Source organism: Ananas comosus, linkage group 16 (genome assembly GCF_001540865.1).
Source record: "Ananas comosus cultivar F153 linkage group 16, ASM154086v1, whole genome shotgun sequence".
Lineage (NCBI taxonomy): Eukaryota > Viridiplantae > Streptophyta > Magnoliopsida > Poales > Bromeliaceae > Ananas > Ananas comosus.
This window is the reverse complement of record NC_033636.1, coordinates 1241590-1247457: the sequence shown is the minus strand read 5'-3', so window position 1 is coordinate 1247457 and position 5868 is coordinate 1241590. Positions and strand designations below refer to the sequence as shown.

Genomic DNA, 5868 nt, shown 5'->3' with positions numbered 1-5868 from the left:
TCTACTATTGCAGGTCGCAATTTAAAAAAAATTAAATCTGAGCCGTTGAATACGCGTGAATGATTGATAATGAAAAAAAAAAAATATAGAAGCATTACTCTTAAATAAATTGTGCGCGTTTTCACCGACAAGTTTTTTTTTTTTTTTTTTTGAAAAAACAGTAGTTTCCTAGAACAACTTTATTATTGCCCCTTTGTGCCGACTGGTTCTGGAACAGGTAATATAGCGCGGGAGGTTGCATCCGGAGACCGATCGTTGACTACACGGCCCATAAAAATCTGAAATGGATGTCGTCGGAGTATTGGAGATTTGGCGACATTAACAATTGTTCTCAGCAGAATATGTGGCCGCCGGCGATGGCACAGGATCAGGGAGAGACGGTCGCCATAGACATCGGCGATGCCGTGCTGAGCTCCGTCACGTCGAACATCAACGCCTTACACCGCGTCCCGATGGAGCCGGAGAGCTTCACCATCTTCCGCGTCCCGGCCCACTTCCGGCAACGCAACACGCACCTCTACGAGCCCCGGGTGGTCTCCATCGGCCCCTACGGCCGCGGCGACCGCCCCGATCTCCGCGCAATGGAGCAGCACAAGTGGCGCTACCTGCATGACTTCCTCTCCCGCAACCCCCACAACTACATCAAGCGCTACATAGACGAGGTCACGGCGCTGGAGCCGGCGGCGCGGCGGTGCTACTTCGAGCGCGTCGAGCTAAGCACCGCGAAGTTCGTGGAGATGCTGCTCCTCGACGGGTGCTTCATCCTCGAGTTCCTCATCAAGTGGAGCCAAGGGGACGTCGACAGCGTCTGCACCGCCGGATGGAGCTTGCCGCTCGTGCGCGGCGATCTGCTCCTGCTCGAGAACCAGATCCCCCTCTTCGTGCTCGAGAAGCTGTTCGCGCTCGTCACGTTCAGCATGGATGACGAGGAGATACCTTCTCTGATGGAGCTTCTCGTGAACTACCTCGCGAGCAGAAACGTCGAGAGGCCCGAGGACGAAATAGTGAGCTCCAACGAAGAGGCGGAAGGCATTCGTGATCCCGGCCGTATCTTGCCCGGCAAAGCCGAAGATTTCCACCACTTATTGCATCTCTACTACCGCTGCTACGTCCCCACACCGCAAACTGACCCGACGGAGAGCACCATCTGCGGCACTGTTCTCAAATGGTTAAAGCCGAGTAAGATCTTCGCCTCGCTACTCTCTCATCTCCGAATAAAGATTTGGGGATCGCAAGCACCGGCGTATAAGAAAAGATCGCCGAATACGATCCCGTCCGCGACCGAGCTCGAGGAGGCCGGAGTGACGTTTAAGAAGAAGGGCGAGACGAAGAAAAACAACATGCATAGTTCCTTCCTAGACGTAGCATTTCACGACGGCGTGCTCGAGATCCCATTCCTCTCGGTGGAGAACTCCACCTTGTCCCGGTTCACGAACCTCGTGGCCTTCGAGCAGTGCAGCGGGTGCAAGGAGGAGGAGGCGTACATGACGAGCTACGCGATGTTCATGGACTGCCTCATCGACACGCCGGCAGACGTGGCGATACTCCACCGGAGAGGATTCCTGGAGAACAAGCTGGCGAGCGACGAGGAGCTGGCGGTGTTCTTCAACCAGCTCTCTCCGAGTGCGCCACCATGGATCACGAGAAGCACTACCTCGCCGGGTTGTTCCGGGACGTGCGGAAGTACTGCGATTCCAGTTGGCCCAAGTGGAGGGCGAAGTTGGTCAGGGACTATTTCAGCAACCCGTGGGCCATCCTTTCTTTGATCGCAGCTGTCGTCGTTCTTATCTTCACCTTCCTGCAAACCTTCTACACCATCTTCCCTTACTACCATCCTAGGAATTAGTTAATTTGCCTCAAGGGATGCTCTGCTTGTAACGCGCGCGCAAGCGATCAGACCGGCGTAAAATTGTTGATCTCTGGATCGGAAAATATGTAAGATTTTCATGCTCATCTGGAATTAGAACAACTGATTCCTATTATATTATATTTATTTGATTTGAGAGGATTTCATTTCGTTTCTCATTAATTTCAAAGAAGATTAATTTTCCTTGTGACAATTTTCAGCCCAATTGCTCTAGGAATGATCCGTAACTAGGAGGAAATTATTAGTTAAACATACATGGATATGGATATGGATATAGCTACATAATATTCAACGACAACTAGCAATGAAAGAGACGCAAGTGAAGGACAAAGTTTCATGAAGTTCATAGAAAAGAATTCAACCTCCTTTGATTTTGAAGTCGAGAGCATATATTCCAGACCATTATCTTTGATTTGAGTTTGCAACCTCCTTTTAAAAGTTACTACTATTTATAAGTGCCACCCGAATAAATTTTTATGTATATACCAGAACTTCGTCCTTTCTGTGTGAAAGAAAATGAATCATTTACACTATAGTTCGATACTGTCTGGAGTGCTGCTGTATGTGATTTTAGCCACTTTCTGGTCACTACTATTACCTTGAACCTATTCATGCTTAATTTTTCTTGTATATACAATGTAAGAGCCTCTGTCTCAAGCTCAGTGAAAAGTAGACTTTTATTTATGTTAAATATAAAAATGTTTAAACACCGTTCTCTAACAGCTTAAGTTTTTAGAGTACAACGGTTGTTTCACATGGTATCAGAGCAGGAGGTCCTGAGTTCGAGTCATGCCAGGCTCCTAGCATATTAATTTCCTCCCATTTAATTCAAGCCCACGTCATGGGCCGATTAAAAAGTCTCGAGCCCAGACGTGAAGGGGAGTGTTAAATATAAAAATGTTTAAACACCGTTCTCTAACAGCTTAAGCTTTTAGAGTACAACGGTTGTTTCACATTACCTTTATTTCTCAATTCAATTATTCGTTAGATTGACGTTGTAATAGAACTTCCTTGTCTGTCATTCTAAAATTTCTTTATCAATTTTTTTTTTTATAATTTTTATTCTCCACAACATTCCATAAATCTCGACATTCTAAAAAATATCGAATGACGATTTTTTATCGTTTAAAGTTTCTTCCATGGAACTTTGGTAAACTAGGTTGAATAAACCAATCTAAATCCACCACCGAAATTTCGTCCTATAATATTTAATAAAATTTTTAGTTTAATTCGCTGCAACACTTCTCTCCTTCCAACAAGTGGTATTAGAGCAAATCACGCTTCTAACCGACATCATATTCAAAATTACATGTCCTAAGTTTATCAACTGACCAAAAGAGAGTGGTAGGGATTCACATATGTCATCTTCCCTAAGCAATGAACGAGTTTATGCACGCAATTAAGTTTCCTAATGGAATCAGGACATATTAGTCGCATGCATTAATTTGTGCGTGGATATGTTATTATTCCTTAAATGAAGAATTCATTTTCGATATCTGTCACTTTATGGCTATTAGTATTTTAGCAATATATGCTGATGGTCATAATTAAATAATTTTTAAGTCTTTAAGTTCAGAATTTTCTTTATTTCTTGGGCAGTAAATAAAATTCTTAAATTATATAGCTTTTGATTCTATTTTGTTTACTTGCATTTATAGAAGAGAGAGGCCAAATGTAATTTCCAAAAGAAAAAGGATTAAGTTAATAGATCAGCCTTTAGCAATATGGAAAAAGGAGCATGATAAGGTAACATTTACTGTGCATCTTGTTTACTTGCTCTATGTATGAAAAATTTTCAAAAATAACATTTAAAATACTTTTCCATTAAAATTTTAACTAACAAATTATATACAAGTTTTATCCTTATCACAATTGCCCTTATAAAAATTTGGGATAATTGCCTATATAGCTCTCATGCGTCTGGAAATATCCGATCTACCCCCTACTTTTTTTTTTCTTTCTAAAATGCCCCTCATATGTTCCACCGTTATTTCAAAATACCCCAGCAGTTATCCCCTGTTAGCTTAACTCGGGTTAAATATGGATTAAATGTATACTAGAGTTAAAACCTATATAAAATACCTATTTTACCCCTAACTTATTATGCTAATTCCTTAAATTATCCTCTTTCTCTCCCAAGTCCCAACTTGATCGCCGGCTCCTCCGCCTCCATCTCGCCGGCTCCTCCGCCTCTACCTCACCTCATCTCCTCCCAGACCACGGGCGAGGATGACGCACGCCACCTCCCAAACCACGGGCACGGAGCTGCGGCGGCGCGGCGGAGGAGGAGGAGGGGTGCCGCGACGACGCGGCGGCTGAAGCTGGCGGCGATGGCGGCGATCCTAGTGGCGGGGATGGTGGGCGTGGCGATTCCCCTGGCGCCGCTTCCCCTTCTCCGGCTTCGTCGCCATGGCCGCCGCCCTCGCCACCCTCGTCCTCGACTTCCTCGCCACCCAGTTCTGCGAGCACAAGCACCGCGCCGCCGCCTCCGCCGAGACCGACGTCACGGCAGAGGACGACGAGGGGCCCTCCATCACCACGGCGGCGCCGGAGCCACCTGTGGACGAGGACGAGGACGAGGGCTCCGCCTAGGGCGGCGACGCGGTGCACATCGTCAGGATGCGCGGGCACACGGCGGCGCACGGCCACAGCCACCACCACCACAGCCACGCCCACGGCCACGCGCACGAGGACGGGGACGAGGGCTAGGTCTCCTCGCACGTGCGCCACGTTGTCGTCCCCCAGGTGCTCGATCTAAAGTCTAAACCACCCCTATTAGCCGTACATATCACCCTGTCACTAATGACAATTATTAAGTAATTAGCGCTTAATTATTTAATAACTATGTTCCTGTAAATTAACTGTCGTGTTTTCTGATGATAATAATAATAATAATAACTAATAGATTTATTCATATAGTATTTTATTTTTATATAGAAATATTATTATATAATATTTTATTTATAAATTTGTAATTATTTATTAATATTTTTAAATATATAACTCTTATATATTATTAATATAAGTTTATTATAATTTTAAATATATTTAATCTATTATTAAATATTATAAAAATAATATATATAGTATAATACCGAATTTTTAAAAATTATATATAAAAATTATATTTGATCCCGAATTTTTAATTGGTGAACGTATAATACCCGTATAAATCACGTATCCGAATAACTGCCGAATCCGTTTTTTAGCCGTATTTTTCAACGAATTTAAAAATTAAAAGACGAATTTTATCCGAATTATATCCGTACCGAATTTTTGCCAAATCCGAATTAACTAACTATGCCTCCAGCTACCAAGGTTGGTTTAACTGCGATCGATCTCTATGTGTTTAATTAATTAATTTATATTTGAAGGGCAAATAAGAAAAATATTTACTATATAAAGGGTATATAAGAAAAGTTAGTTACGGTAGAAGAGTATATTAGAATGGGCAAAATGGTAATTTTACAGAGATAACGGCAGCTCACTAACGGAGCTTAACTCCAGGGGTATATTAGAAAGACTTGGAACAAAAGAAGGGTATTTTCAATATTAGCCTTCTAAAAGAGGTATATAAGAAAATCGGAAACTTTTCAGGGGTATATAGGCAATTGCCCCTAAAAATTTCAAGGGTCACTGACATGTTATAATTTTTATAAATGCCCTTCAAATTTAAAAATTTCATGTCAAACTTGTTTGGCTCAAATTTAAAAATTATAAGTTTTTAATATAATGATTTAGATCTAAATATGAAACCTGTGTAAGTCATTTAATTAATCAGAATTCCTCTATTGATCAACATATTCAAATAAGAAAATATTTTCATCATGTTAAATAATTTCAAATATTTTACTATGTATCTTGCCTTTTAAATGTCCCTAAAGTTTTATAAATATACCAAAATAGTCCACATTGTCATCTAACATTTATTTGTTGGTAGAATTTAGAATTGATGGAGATAACAAACATTGATTCTTATTTCATAGGGTGTATCCATATTT

The 5868-nt window shown here is 42.0% G+C and overlaps 1 pseudogene; it reads left to right on the top strand.

Annotated features, from left to right (window-relative positions):
* Window positions 207–2020, top strand: LOC109722511 (annotated as a pseudogene).